Raw genomic sequence first — 16,045 nt, forward strand, 5'->3', positions numbered from 1 at the left:
TTTATTTCCCATCCTTCTTCCTAGAAGAAAGGAAGAATGTGGGTGACAAAGTGATCAAGGCTTGTCTCGGGAAAGAGAGAGAGAATGATGGATGATCATGAAACCCCATCCGTTAGGCTAAAGAGGTGGAGAACGTGAGCAGGTGATCAGATGAGGCAGCAAGACCTCTGTGGGGAGATTCCATCAGAACCTTTCCATCCGAGGGGGTTCCCTGCCCCAGAGCCTGGACTTGGAAGGAGAAGTGGTACCCAGGGGATGAAGGCTCCTCTTCTCTCTTTGAGCCTCTAAGATTCGCAAGGCATGTAGGCTCGGCTATGTTTGAAAAAGAAAGTCTTTCCTGCCACCATTCTACTGTGGTTCCTCTGCCCAGGACACCACCCCAGTCTAAATTTTATGACCGTGGAAATTTCTGGGACAGAGCGTTTTGCTTCTGACTGGCTCCCCTTTGACTGGTGGCTTTTGTGCTGTGGAATGGGAGGGAGTGAGATGGGTGAGGAAGAAGCTTTGATGGTGATCCAGACCTGTGTGTTCTGGCTCCTTTCTTCCAGGCCAGGGAAGAGGGAAACTGACCAAGTGGAGCAAGTGCTGCAGCTGCTGGCAGAGGAGCAGTCGCCCCACTGAAGGACTGTCCCCACCCCTACTGCACAAAAGCTGTAGAGAAGCCCCAAGGAGATTGATCAGCCACCGTCTCTGATTTGTAATTTCACTTAATGCTATTAAGGGGGCAGTTTGGGCCATTTGCTGGAGAGGACTGGAAAATTTCCAGAATCCTTGGCTAATGAATCCCAAGTATTAATCCCATTAGTCTTCCACTGTCTGCTGCTTCTGACTAGGTTTCCCGCTGCACCCCCTCCCAGTCTTCCTCCCCATGGAGAAAGCTCTCTGACCCCCACGGCTCATGGCGTGTTCCAGTAAGCCAGGGCTGGCCTTGCTCGCCAGGCTAGTTTTACCAGAAATTAAACAAGCAGCACGGGCTGTCATCCATGCAGGGCGACTGGGGTGACTGCTTCAAGAGAATCATGGAGTCTCAGTTTGAGGAGCGCCAAGAGATCATGGAATTCTTTTTTCTCATAGCAGTGCTTAACAACCTTTAAAGGGCACACAAACAAAATCACCTTCTGCAGAAGGTCTAGGCTAGGGTCCAAGGTATCTGCATTTCTAACAGACATACTTAACATTTTTATGCAGGTGGTCTATGAACCACACCTTGTGAAATGACATTCTAGTTCTGCTATTTACCTGCTGTGTGATTTGGGGCACATAACATCCTATGAATGACTGAGGCCCCTACTGCTGGTTCTTACCTGTTCTGGGCCCTCTGGTTTCTGGCAGGAGGAAAAGCTCCATGGTAATCACTCCACATCCTGCTCCAAATCCTGTGATCTGGGGCACACATCGATGAGTCTTTTACTTCATTTGTGAAATAGGAAAAACAACGGATTGGGGACTTCTGCTTCTGGAACAATGAAATAGACATGCTTTTCCCTATACCTCCTGCTCGGTACATCTAAACACCCTGGACATTACACATGACACTAACCCAAGGAGACTCTGAAAGGTGGAGGGTAACAGCAAAACTGACAAGGGACCTTGTGACCTGAGGAATGACATGATGGTGAGGTCCTCAGATTTTCTTTTTGCCTCATGCATTTCATCAGCAAATAGTAAGAAAACATTTGGACAAATCATCCCTCTCCCCATAGTAAAAGCAACAAGGAAAAAGAAAAAAACATGCAATGAAAAAAGCAAAAGGAAATTTTAACAATTTTTAATATCTTTAGAAATGTAGGAAAATATGCAGCATCCATGAAACAAAAATAGGATTCTATAAAAGAAAACATTCAGAGAATAAGAAAGAGTTCTTGGAATTAAATATATATATGGCAGAAATTTCAAAATTTAAAAGCGAGTTGAAAAATAAAGCTGAGGAAGTCTCCCAAGACTCAGAATAAAAAGACAACAGATGCAGGGATGAGTGGGGACTTGGGACAGGAGACAGAGAAGAGTTAAGAAAATTAGAGGATTAATTTTGAGTAATAGGAGTTCAGGAAGGAGAGAATAGCAAAATGGGGGAAGACATTAGCAAAGAAATAATAGTTAAATTTTTTTCCAGAACTAAAGGGATATGAATTGCCACGTTGACAGTTTTCATATTGACAGATTTTCTAGTACATGAATAAAAAAGACAAACAGAGAACATCTTTGAGAAACTTCCAGAAACCAGAGATAAATGGAAGACTCTAAATGGTTCCAGAGAGAAAACAAAACAAAACAACAACAACAAAGTTTACATAGAAAGGATGAGGAAAAATACTAGAAGACAATGGAGCGATGCCTTCATAATTCTAAAGCACGGGTTGGCCAGTTGTGGCCTGAGAGCCAAATCCAGACCGCAGATTGATTTTCTATGGCTCCTGAGCTAAGAATCGTTTTTCAATTTTTAAGAGTTATAGAAAGAAAAACATAAACAAAACCAAAGAAGAATATGTTACAGAGATCATGCGTGGTCCCCAAAATCTAAAATATTTGTTACCTTTTTTTTTAACAGAAAAACTTTGCCAGCCTGTATTCTAAGGGAAAATCCTTTTCAAATTAAACAGTAAACAAGTGTAAGAATATGTAAAGCACACTTCCAGACTCATTCTATGAGACCAATATTGCCCTGATACCAAAATCAAAGACATCACAAAAAAAAACTACAAACCAATATCCCTTATGATTATTAATGCAAACATACTTCACAAAGTACTAGCAAGCCAATTTTTAGCAATATATGTAAGGATTATACACTGTGACCAAATGAGATTTAGTATGTTGATTTAGCATACTAAAATCAACCAATGTAATGCATCATATTAATAGAATCAAAAATAAAAACCATATGATCATCTCAATAGACAAAGAAAAAGCATTTGACAAATCCAACAGCCTTTTATAATTAGAATACTCAACCACCTAGGAAAAGAAGGGAAGTTCTTTAATGTGATAAGGGACATCTCTGGAAAACCCACAGCTAATGTCATACTTAATGTCACAAGACTGGATGTTTTCTCCCTAAGATCAGGAACAAAACAAGGATATCTGCTCTCATCACTTCTTTTCAACATTATACTGGAGGTTCTTCCTTGTCAACAGGTTAAGAAAAAGAAATTGAAGTAATCTATCTTGGAAAAAAAAGAGATAAAATTATATTTGCACATGACATCATCTTGTATATAGAAAATCTTAATAAATACACTAAAAAATATTGGAACTAATAAATGAGTTCAGCAATGCATCAGGATGCAAGATCAATATACAAAAAATCAATTATATTTTGAAATACTGATAATTAAAAATCTAAAACTTAAGATGTCAACAAAATAACCACCTTTATTATCACAGCAAAGGGAAGAAGATGCCTAGAAATAAATTTAACAAAATAAGTGCAAGATGTGTACACTGAAAACAACAAACCATTTTTGAAAGAAATTAAATATCTAAATAAATGGAAAGACATCCCATATTCATGGATTGGAATACTTAACATTGTCAACGTGATAATACTCCCCAAACTGATCTACAGATCCAGTGCAATCACTATCAAAATCCCAGATTCCTTTTTCATAAATTCACAAGCTGATTCCAAAATTCATATGGAAATAAAAGGGACCTAGAATACCTCAAACAATATTTAAAAAGAACAACCAAGTTGGAGGACTCATACGTCCCTATTCAAAACCTATTATAAAGCTACAATAATCAAGACAATGTGGTACTGGCATAAGGACTGACATATAGATCAAATGAATAAAACTGAGATTTCAGAGATAAACCTTTAAATTTATGTTTAATTGATTTTCAAAAAAGTGTTAAGACAATTCAGTGGGGGAAAGAGTTTTTTTTTCCACCAAAATAGGGAAAACTAGATATCCATATGCAAAATAATAAAGTTAAACCTCTATCTCATATCATATACAAAAATAACTCAACATGAATCACATACCCAAATATAAGAACTAAAACTATAAATCAGGCCAGGCATGGTGGCTCATGCTTGTAATCCCAGCACTTCGGGAAGCCAAGGTGGGCAAATCATCTGAGGTCAGGAGTTCGAGACCAGCCTGGCCAACATGGTGAAACCCCATCTCTACTAAAAATACAAAAATTAGCCAAGCATGGTGGCACACACCTGTAATCCCTACTTTGGAGGCTGAGGTATGAGAATCACTTAAACCCAGGAGGCAGAGGTTGCAGTGAGCCAAGATCACACCATTGCACTCCAGCCTGGGTGACAGAGCAAGACTCTGTCTCTAAATAAATAAATAAAACCATAAATCTTCTAGAAAAAAATAGGAATATATCTTTGTGATCTTTGGTTATGCAATGGCTTCTTAGATATAACATCCAACATGAGCAACAGGAGAAAAATAGAAAAATTGGACTTTATCCAATTTAAAAACTTTTGTGCATCAAAGGAGACTATCAAGAAAGTGAAAAGACAATTTATAGAATGAGAAAGTATTGTAAATCATATGTATCCAGAATATATAAGGAACTCTTACAATTAAATGATAAAACACAAATAACTAAATTTAAAGATTGGCAAAAAAGTTGAATGGACATTTCTCCAAAGAGAATATACAAATGGCCAGTAAATACATGAAAAGATGTTCAGCTTCATTAGGCATTAGGAAAATGCAAATCAAAACCTTAATGGGATACCACTCTATACTCACTAGGATCGCTAAAATAGAAAAGACAGAGAATGAAATGTTTTGGTAAAGAGGTAAAGAAATTGGAACCCTCATACATTGCTGGTGGGAATGTAAAATGGTGTAACCACTTTGGAAAATAGTTTGGCAGTTCTTCAAAATGCTAAACATAGAGTTACAATATAAACTAGCAATTCTACTCCTGGATGTATACCCAAGAGAAGTGAAAATATATGTCTACACAAAAACTTGTACATGAAAGTTCATAGCAGAATTATTCAAAATAGCCAAAAGGTGGAAACAAACTAAATATCCATTAACTAATGACTGGACAAACAAAATGTGGTATGTCCATACACTAGAATATTATGCAGCAATAAAAAAGAATGAATACTGGCACATGCTCCGACTTAGATAAACCTTGAAAAAAATACGCTAACTGAAATAAGTCAATCACAAAAGACCATGTATTGTATGATTCCACTTATGTGAAAAGTTCAGAATCAGCAAACCGACAGAGTCAGAAGGTTGATTAGTGACCACCTGAGGTTGGGGCAGTAGGTTGAGGGAAAATAAGTGAGCAGAAATGGTGGAGGACTGCTAATGTGTACAGAATTTCTTTTGGGGATGACAAAAATGTTCTAAAATTAAATTGTGATGGTTGCATAACTGTGTGAATATACTAAAAACCACTGAATTATACACTTTAAATGGGCGAATTTTAAGGTATGCAAAATATATTTCAAAAAAGCTATTAAAATACATAAAAACATTTTCAGATATGCAAGATTTCAAAAAATTAACCTCCCACTTATCTTTTCACAATAAGCTACTTGCAGATGTATTCTGCCAAAAGAAGTGAATAAACCAAGCAGGGGGGAAACACAGAATCCAGAAAACAGGAGTTTTAACACAGAAAAGAGGCAAAGGGAATTTCCAGATTAATGGTGAAGAAAAGTTCCCAATGATAGTTGTGTAGCAAGCTTAGAGACTTACAAGTAACAGAAGGACAAAATGCACTAGGAGGAAATCCCTGAGGAGAAAAAGAAAAAAGAAACAAACAGACTACCTAATGTTTGCACATATTGCAATGACTTTTATTGTTCTTTCAGAAATTCTGAGAATGAATTCGTGATAGGTACCTGGAAAACTAAGAAACAAACAAACAAACAATGAGGCAACTATTAAATCCAGGTAAAACATAAAGTAGTTTTATTGTATCTTCTAGATCAGCAGTGAATTGCTGTGATAGGTACCTGGAAAACTAAGAAACAAACAAACAATGAGGCAACTATTAAATCCAGGTAAAACATAAAGTAGTTTTTTTTGTATTCCCTAGATCAGCAGTGAATTGCATTTCCATGATCATAACATCATAAACATTATAAAATCAATGCTCAAAATTAATAAGCATTGATTTTACCCATAAGGTAACAATAGTATATTGAGAGGATGGGGAGGAGGAATAGTGTGAATATATTAGGCGGCCAGAGAGTGGGAAAGGATGGTGTGAGGGAACACAATCCTCATCTTTCATACAGGAGCCAAAAAACTAAACCTAAAAAACAAAACAAAACAAAACAACAAAAAAAGAAATAGTAGCATAATCTGCTGTTTACAAATAAAGAGGGAAAAACAGAAGAAACAGAAAAGAGTTGAAAGCATTTGGTTCTAGAAAGCAGGAATTCAAAAAATTGGGTCAGAGGATTGCAATTTTTAAATTATGGATGTGGCAATACGATTTAATTTTAAAAACAAAACTAAAAATAATACTCATGCATTAGTTTGATTTTTTTATAAAAAAGAAGAAATAGTTTTTAAAATAAGGTAGACAGTGGTACTGCAGCCAGCAGGGCTCCTCAGCTGCAGCACTCCAACCTGTTTTTCTTTTACTTCAGTCTTCATCAGCCTCTCTCCTCAGTAATTGCCTTAGTCCCCTAACCACCTGCTCCTGTCTGCCTCAGTATGGTATGTTTTGGCTTCTGCACCTGGTCCTCTTGCAGTCATCCAGGTCCATTCCCTCTCTCTTGACTCTTCCTTCTGCTTTAGAATCCCAGACATGAGCTTGGGCCAGTTTGACTTGGAATCTGTCAGCCCCAGCCAATTAACCTGCTACAGTCTGGTTCTCTTGGCTGTTCCACTCGCCTTGTACGTACTCTGCATATACATCAGTGGCAGCTGTCAGCCCTGCCTCTTCCTGTGCCTAGAGTAGGCTACACTAAGCATGGCTTCCAGTTGGGTGGGCTGGCAAGATGAGTACAATTTCCTCTCCTGAGATCTAGATGCTGCATCTGTTAATGAAGCCACAGACCACTTATAAGCCACCAGGTCACTTCCTGACTCATTCTAAATCCACTAAACTCATGGTTCCTTTTCAAGGTATAGAGCCAAGTCTTCCCATTCCTATAGTTACATAACTGATATTTTGAGCACAAATGCAGTATATTTGTCTGTATAACATTTTATCTTTTGGTTTTTTAAAATGTTGTTTATACCAATTTGTAAAGCAGGGGGCAAGGATAAATGCAGACTCAAAGCGTGAGTACTCAGGCACAGGCTGGCAGCATGGATGTGGTCCTTTCAGACCCTTGCCGTCCCATGAATAGGCATGCTTGGGATGAACGTGTCTTAGAGTGCCGTGTGTGCGCTGTGTGATCCAGGAGAGGGATCACTGTGCTCCGTTGTCTTGCATATTAATGATGGATGTGGGAAAGAATAGATCTTTAGCTTTGCAATTGGTTACAACCTTGCCAGCATGAGAAATAGCTTGTCTCCCCAGAAAAATCAAGTGAGGAGTTTGCATATCGGCATTGGCTCCAATCTGAGTTCTTGAAGCCATCCTATAGGGCCAATATATTGCTGGGTTACCTAGGGAGAGTCTCCGGAGTCATCCATCCGATAATCTGATTTGTCTCTCCTCATCCAGTCTTTAGATATCTGATTTTGTTGATCTTTGTATTATCTTTTCCTCTAAGCTTTGCGTCATTTAGTCTTTATTCAAGCCACTGATTAAAATACTGATGATATTTCAGGATGACAATTACCAATGCTCTTTCTGTCTATTAAACCAATCAGTTCTCCATCTGATATACTATCATCTGCCTTATTCTTCTACTTTGTCCACAACATAGCCATGGGAGCCTTTGTCCAATTCCTGCTAAAATCAAGAAACCTCGTATTCATCAGGTCCTATCTACAAGGCCAGGACATGGTAGGTAGGGGCTGGGCTCAGAGGCAGGAAGTGAGGAGAGGGTTCAGAAGCCTCATCAGGCTTGTAGAGATGGAACTTTTAATTGCCCCCAGGAGATGCATCAAGGGAGAGAAGAAAGCATAGTGGTGAGGAGAGCCCAGATTATTAGCCTATTAGGATAAATGTGTTTACTAATGTGTTTATCAATTCTTCCCTCTAGGATTAGAGAGAAACCTAGACAGCCTTGGCACCTAAAAATAGAGACCACTAAAAGTGGAGAGGGGACAGAGAACTAGGAGATGAGGGAACCCCATTTACTCCTTTCTCTCCATCAACCCCTTTCACATGGCACCTGGTTTCTTCACATGTAAGAAGGCGATCTCAGAATTGTGTGCTACGTTAGTTACTTTCTTGGGAACACCAATTATTTTCAGCACAAAGGAAGAGGATGATACCTAATCCATACAATTGAACTTCTCATTCCAGGCTCAACAAGAACAGGGTTTGGGGTACTTCAAACCAGATCACAAGTTGACATATCACTCCACTTTGAGTTCAACTCAAGCATCACTCCTCTGAGATCTTTTCTGCCCCTTCCCCTTGTCACCTGGATACACTGCCATTGTACTTATCACAGTGGATTTGCAGACAGTTGTTTACATGTCTCTCACATCTACTACAGTGACAGCAACTTGATTGAGTGCAGGCACTGTGCTGTTCATCTTTGCATTCCCAAGGCCTGGCATGCACCTGGCATATGCTACTCATGTGCCCAATGAAGCTTGGGACCTGGGAGGGCCTGGAAAGGGCTAGGGTGGCATCATCCCAACTGTCCCTCCCTCCTCCACCTAACCTAAGTCGGTAAGCTCAGTGCATGGCATATAGTAGGTGCCCAACAAATGTTTGTTGAACAAATAAAAGCAAAACATCTGCCTGCCTGTGAGGAAGGTCCAGGGACAACCCTCACAGAAGACTCTGCCTGTACGGCTCATTCCTGCTCTCAACCAGCCAAGGCCAATGAAAGAGCCCTGTGGCCAACCACTACAGATTTCCCTTCATGATGACAATAATCAGCCTGGGTCAGGAAGGGTTTCCTCCAGTCAAGGAATGAGGAGCTGCAGCTCCTCATCAGCCTCTGGTGTGGAAGGCATCCTGCCCTCTTCACCCTCACCAGCCGTTCTGACATTAGATAGAGCAGGTAACAAATGGGTAAAGTCCCTGCCTTCACGAACCTTACATCCTTCCTTAGGGAGGCAGGCAGTGTGAACAGAACAGAATACACCAGATGGTGGTGCGGGTGTAATGAGGAAAACAAAGTGGGTAATGGGATGGAGAGTGCTGGGCGAAGGGGCTGCCTTATCAAGCATGGTCATGGAAGACCTCCGGGGAAGTCAGCTTGACCTGCCCACTCACTCCTGCTCCTCTCTGATCCCAGCTCCCTCTCTGTCCCTGCTCCAGTCACACCACTTCCATGCTGTGTCTCCAACCTGCCACACTTCCTCCCGCCTCAGGGTCCTCGCTCCTGTTCTTCACACTCCCTGCAGCGCTTCTTCACCTCTTCAAGGTTTTGCTTAAATGTCACCTCCTCAATGACACCTGCTCTGACCACCCTATTTAAAGTTGCAACACCCTCTTTCCCCCATCCCCCTCAGTCTGCTGTATTTTTTCCCCAAGCACTTAACACTTCCCAACATAGTATCTAATGCACTGGTTTATCGTGTGCTTGGCTCATTGGCCTTCACCCCTCAGTAGAATGTGGATGTGACTCGTGCAGGAATTCTTATGGCTTTGATTTACTAATACATTTCAAGTGCAGGATAATGCCTGGCACAGGCTGGGTGCTTAATAAGCACTTCAAACATTCACTCATTCACTTAATACTGAAATGTACGCTCTGTACCAGGCGCTGCACTCTAGCAGCAAGAAGATCCTTCACAATGGTGGGAGAGGAGGAGAAACGCCACCCAGCTTCCTTGTGAGCCACGCTGGCCTAGAGCTGATGGGAAAGAGAGGTGGTGTGGTCAGTTTGGGATTCTCTCTAGGCTGTTTCCCTGTCACCTTGCCCCTCTGCCCTCTTTACCCCAAAAGTTAGGAGGTTCAGGATCTTTCTCATATTAGGAATATGAAATGGGACCCAGACAGAGTGGGCATGACCATGGACCTGGAGCAGAGTCAGAGGAGGGCAGGGAGCCAGGGGCTGGGGGCTGGGGGCTGGATAATGGACAGGGCCTTCAGAGTGGGTAGAAATGGAGGTGCAGGGCCTCTTTCAGAGGCTGAGGGAGGGGAAATCCCTGTCCTTATCCTCTTTCTCCGGGATTCTGCAATGAGCCTTGCAACACCCATTTTCAACTCTACAAGGCTCCTGGCACTCTCAGTGGTGTGTCTGGGAGAATTAACTGCCTGAATGCCTAATGACAGACATGAGGAGCAGACAGCGTGTGTATGTGTCGTGTGTGTGTGTGTGTGTGTGTGTGTGTGTGTGAGAGAGAGAGAGAGAGAGAGAAGTAGGGAAGAGGCAGTGCCTTTCTCTCTTTGAAATTATTTGTGACTGCATGGCAGATTTCCATTTTCAGAGCCTCCATCTTCTTTCTGGGAATCTCCCTGTGCAACCACCACTACCATTCCTAAGTCTCCAGCCAGGGGCCTGACCTCTCAGTTTTCCCAAGCAGGCCTTTTCCAATGCCTTTTCCTCAAGCTTAGCACTAATGCCTGCCATATTCAAGGTGCCCTCACTTGCTGTGACCCACTCCAGGCTGACACAGTGACTTCCTCTACAGGCCCTCCCTGGTCACTCTATTGCCAAAAACATTCCCTGGGGCCAGTCAGAGTTAAGTCCAGGGTGGTGCATTTCTTCCTTGCTTCTTCCACTTCTGAGCTATGAAATTATCCATTGAAGCAAATCAATAATTCATCAGATGATCTACATTTAGTCTAAATTAGATCTCATTGCCTCAGGCTAAACTTTGAAGTCCTGCTTCACCTGACTCCACCACCCAGCCAGCTCTCCAGCAGAGTCCAACCAGCTCCCTTTCATGCTGGCACCTTCTCTCCACCGCATATTCCCCACACTCTTGCCCCCTGCCCCTACATCTTAGCCCAAGCCAGTCCCCTGTTCAGAAGCCCATCCTTCCCTCTGTGTTGTAGTCACCTTGCTCTTCAAAGTCCCATTTCAAATCGGGGCTTCACCATGAGCTTCCTTGAGCTTCTGCAACAGACAAAAGTATTTTACAATTAGAAGCACACAGTTTTGCATTTACTTTCACTCCATTTGTTTTGTGATCCAAAAGGCCAAAATATACACCACTATATCAGCTAAGACGGACCCTAAGTGTAAGGAAACAAAGTTACCTACAGGTGGAGGGTTCAAGGCCTGGCTGGCATGGCAAATTTCTAAATTCCTACAACTATAAGAAAAACCACACCACTGCTAAATGGTGCTAGTGGACCAGGAGCTAGCAGGCTGATTTAAAACCCAGACCACTATAACTCTGGTTGGACAGAAGGCCGGCCTTCCAAGCCTTCTTTTCTGATAAGCAGTTACAGACCTTAAGCTGGCTTCAGCAGCTTATAAAGGCTGTGCACAAACTGTCTTTGTGTCCTATAGTTCACCTTTTGATGTAAAGAGCCAAATTTTAATGCTAAAACCCTGCCCCAAAGTGAACACGGGATGTCTGTAACATATCTATTTACCCATTGCGCATGTGTCATCTCCCTTCATGAATATGTATAGCTTCCCCCCCAAACCTGCTGAATATGTATGATACTGGCCCTGTTAGGCATAAAACCCAACTTGTCTTTCTCCTCTTTGAAGAGAGAGCACCTTCAGTCCACACTAGAGACTTTCTCTTTCCGGCTTGCAAACCATAATGCCAATAAAGCTCTCCCTTCTACATCTAGCCATCCTAGTGGTCTTTGAGACGACAGTTTTCTCTTTGCAAACTGTCTTCCCACAGAATTGTTGAGCAACACAAGGACAGGATACTATAATAGACTCACATCACCTCACAACACCAAGCACAGCACCCCCCATGAATACTTGGTGAATTGGTATAACCTTGTTCCCACCCCTCTTTGCAGCTCTATCCCTTTCTCTTAATCCAAATTGCCTTTAACCCTCAGCCCTCAATTCCACTTTTGCCTCCAGTTCTCAAGGATTAGACAACCCAAGGTACACGATCAGATTTTGTTTTGATTTTAGAAGATCGTGCTGGCTGCAAGCCGACTGAAGAGATTAGAGTGAATACAGGCCAGCCGGCAGGGGGCCGTTGTGCCCGCCCAGGTGAGACAGGGCTGGAGCTGGTGAGAGAGATGGAGAGAGGAGGATGGATTCAAGAGATACTCAGAAGGTAAAAAGATGCTCCATTTGTCTGGCACTATACAGTTTCCAAAGCGCTTTTGCATCTATTACCTCCTTTGACTTTCAACTGCCCTTAAGATATACTGAGTAGGTACAATCAAAATCTTGGCTTTAGTGGTGATGAAACGAAGCTAGGAAGAGTGGAGGCATTTGCCCAAATTCACACAGCTGGTTAGAACAGGGTTGGGACTCACATCCAGATCCTCCGACATCACATCCAGGGCTCCTTTGCAGTCTCAGGTCACCGGGACTCACTCTGGAGCTGCTATGGGAGGGCCAGTGTTAAGTTGCAGAATCCTGACTCGGCTACCTGTCTGAGGCTATTTACACACTTCCAATTGATTTGTTGTAACCTGTAATTATTTTTGCTGAATTTTTTTTCATGCTCCATTTGTCTTTTTACTCTCCAGCAGACAGGCTACAGGAAATAGCAGACTGGGAGAGGAGTGGGAACAGGAGAAGCTGTCTTTGGCTCGGCTGGAAGGTGAAGGGATTCCAGATTCCGGTTCCTGGCTTGCTCCCCCCTGTCCATTTGGCTTCATCCTGGGGCTCTCTTCCTCCCCACAGAGGGGTGGTGGGCACTCTGTGCCACACCTCTTCTCTCTGGGATCTCAGGTCTGTCCCTGAAACCTGCTGGTAGAAGAACCTCTAGAGTCCTTGCCTCCTTCCCACCGTGTGACCATTGCCCATTGGCACATTTGTCAAGACACAGACTTTTTGGAAGAAAAAGGAAAGAGTGAATGCTGCAGAGATGGATTGTTAATTTTCCAAATGAGATATGACTCTGAGATCCCACCTACCCAGCTGGTAGGACGTTCCACCATGCTCCCTAAGGTGGTTTGAGTGTTTGGAATGACAAAGACTCTCTCCTCGCACTGAAACCTTAGTCCGGCGCCTCTCAGTCTTCTGCTTGACGAGGCCTGACCTTGGGCTTCCCCATGTCCTTTCAGAATCCAGTTTGAGCAAGAATCCTGCTAAGTCAGGTTAGTGAAATTTCCCCACTCTTGTTATCTGACTATCCTCAATATTTTATCACCCCTGCCTGCATTCAGCAATGATCCTGTCAAGTCAGTTTAGCCAGAAACCCCTTACCCTTGATGTTTCTTCCTAGTAATTTTCCATCCTCTGTCCCCAACCCTGACCATTGGTTGATTACAAATCTCCACTTGCCCTTGTTGGAGTTGAAACTGAGCCTGATCTCTCTCCCCCACCACAAGACATCTTTGCAGTGGCCCCTACACCTACTGCCATGGCCTCCCTTGAATAAAGTCTGCCTTGCCATCTTTAACACGTTTGGATAATTCTTTTTTTTTTTTTTTAGTTGGAGTCTTGCTCTGTTGCCCAGGCTGGAGTACGGTGGCTCAATCTCAGTTCACTGTAACCTCCATCTCCCGGGTTCAACCGATTCTCCTGCCTCAGCCTCCTGAGTAGCTGGGAATACAGGCGGGTGCCACCACTCCCGGCTACTTTTTTGTATTTTTAGTAGAGATGGGATTTCACCATCTTAGCCAGGATGGTCTCAATCTCCTGACCTCATGATCCGCCCACCTCGGCCTTCCAAAATGCTGGCGTGAGCCACTGCACCCGGCCAATTTTTTTCTTTAACAGGGGTGGTCACTCAATTTGCAGAGCTTGGAGAAAGGCTTCTGCTCATTGTCTGAACCTATAGGGTCCCTTCGAGGAGGTCAGGGCTGTTCACAATCTATTCCCCTCCATGCTAACTTGGCCATCATCCCCCAGACCCCAGAAGAGGTTCTGTTGTGTCCTGGATGGCTGTGTGGGCATGGAGCGCAGGTCCTCACCCCCACACACGCCGCCTCTTCACTCACTCCCCCACATTCTGCCACAGGATTCAACCCACTCCCCAGTTCCAGGTAAGCAGCAGCCTCCCTCCCCTCTCTTGTGGAGCCAAATCCTCCTCAGCATGGTAAGGTGGGCTTTGTTTTGTTTTGTCTTTTTAAATTACAGTGGAAGCATGGAGAAGCTGTTAACTCCACCTGCGTGAGAAGAGCCTAAATCTAGTATGCAGCTAGGACAGTCTTCCCTGAATGGAGTTGGGGTGAAGTTGGAAGTAGCTCTCATTCTTTTGTGACAAACCCATAGTCAGGAAAATGGACACAGTTAATCTCTCTTCTCATTATCCTACTGCGCTGCCATTTACAGGTAGCTCTGAATTTGCAGTCCTCACTATTCCTATCACAAGACAGTTATTATTAGCCACACTCTACATGTGAAGAGGCTTGGAGAAATTAAAAAAAAAAAAAACTTGCCTAAGGGCACACAACTATGAGTGACAGAGTGCAGAGGGATTCAAACCCAGGCCTGACTGAAGGCTGTTGCCACTATTCCAGCCACCACTGAGTGGACTTAATGAGTGATCTCTACCAAAGGTATTTGCATGGATTGTCAAAGCTTTGGAAAGGCTATAATGAAAGAAATGCCCAAGTAAATTCTTCAGGGGTCAGTGGAGTGGGTGGGGATCTATATTCTGGACGCAGCCTCCAGAGTCTTTCACATTTCCACCAGGTCAAAAAATAAAGAAGCATAAACAAATATTGAACTCTAATTAACAATATGATATTGAAGTATTTAGAGGTTAAAGTGTACCAAAGTCTGTAACTTTGAAATGTGTCAACAATATAAGACTGATGGATGGATAGATGAACAGATTTGGGGTAAAGCAAATATAGCAAAATGTTAGTTATAGAATCTAGATTGTGGGCATATGGTTGTTCACTGTGCAATTCTTTAAACTCTTCTGAATTTTTACATTTTTCATAATAACATATTGAGGGGAAATAAATCACACAGGTGGGTCACACCCATCTCTTGTTATACAATGCCAGGCTGGAGGGGAGCTTAATCATTAGTCACCGAGTTCTTTCCCAAGTCTCCTGCAGGAAGAGTGCTGGACTAGACATTTGAAGACACAGAATAACAAACAGGCAGTCCCTGCTTGGTGGAAATTTAGGATACCTGTGAGAAAATAGGACGGAATCATAAAATCAACAGTCGTAAAGACAGTGAGCTCTTCATTTTCTGCTTTAATGGAGGGGGAGCAAATTGCCTGACTATACATGTCCAAACATCTTTTTTTACTCTGATGCATGGGAAGGCTCACCACACTTAAAGAGACAGAAACGGGCAGTAAGAGAAAGTGGCCCAAAAGCACTTAGCGGGTTACAGGTCCCCAGTGGAGAATCCACCTGCAGGTCCCAGAAGGTGTGTTGAGGAGCAGGAGGGGCACCTTTTGTGGCAGGTGGGTTTAGTGGAAAGTTCAGGGGACTTGGAACCATGCCAGGACCAACTCTGCCGATCTAGATGAACTTGAACAAGTCACTGTTCTCTTTGAAGCTTAATTTCCTCTTTTGTTGCCTATAGGCCAAATTCTGCCTAGGGCTTGTTTTTATTTTTTACATCTGAGGCAGGAAAGCAAGGCAGTTCTGATGACAGTCCTCAAAGGCTGATCTTGGCCTCCAGCCTTAGCTGCGAAGAACAGGGACCCCACACAGCCCATGGGAGAAAGGCGCCTAGGGCTTGTTTTTATATGTCCTGTGAGTTAATGGGTTTTTTAAAAATATTTTTCAATGGTTGGAAAAAATCAAGAGAAGAATAACATTTTGTGAGATGTAAAATTATATATAATTCAAATTTCAGAGCCCATAAATAAAGTTTATTGGAAAATGGCCAGACTCATTTGTTTACGTATTGTCTGTGGCAGGTCTCAATCAATAATAACCAGGTAGTTGCAGCAGAGACCTTATGGCCTGCAAACCCTCAAATATTTAGTCTCTATGCCTTTAT

At 42.7% G+C, this 16,045-nt stretch overlaps 1 non-coding gene across 1 annotated transcript; it reads right to left on the reverse strand.

Moving 5' to 3' along the window:
* Positions 1–15,654: 15,654 nt before the first annotated feature.
* LOC115932386 (small Cajal body-specific RNA 20) lies at positions 15,655–15,770 on the reverse strand. Its single transcript, XR_004068670.1, has one exon.
* Between the last annotated feature and the right edge of the window lie 275 nt (positions 15,771–16,045).

This window comes from Gorilla gorilla, chromosome 1 (assembly GCF_029281585.2).
Source record: "Gorilla gorilla gorilla isolate KB3781 chromosome 1, NHGRI_mGorGor1-v2.1_pri, whole genome shotgun sequence".
In the NCBI taxonomy this organism is placed as follows: domain Eukaryota; kingdom Metazoa; phylum Chordata; class Mammalia; order Primates; family Hominidae; genus Gorilla; species Gorilla gorilla.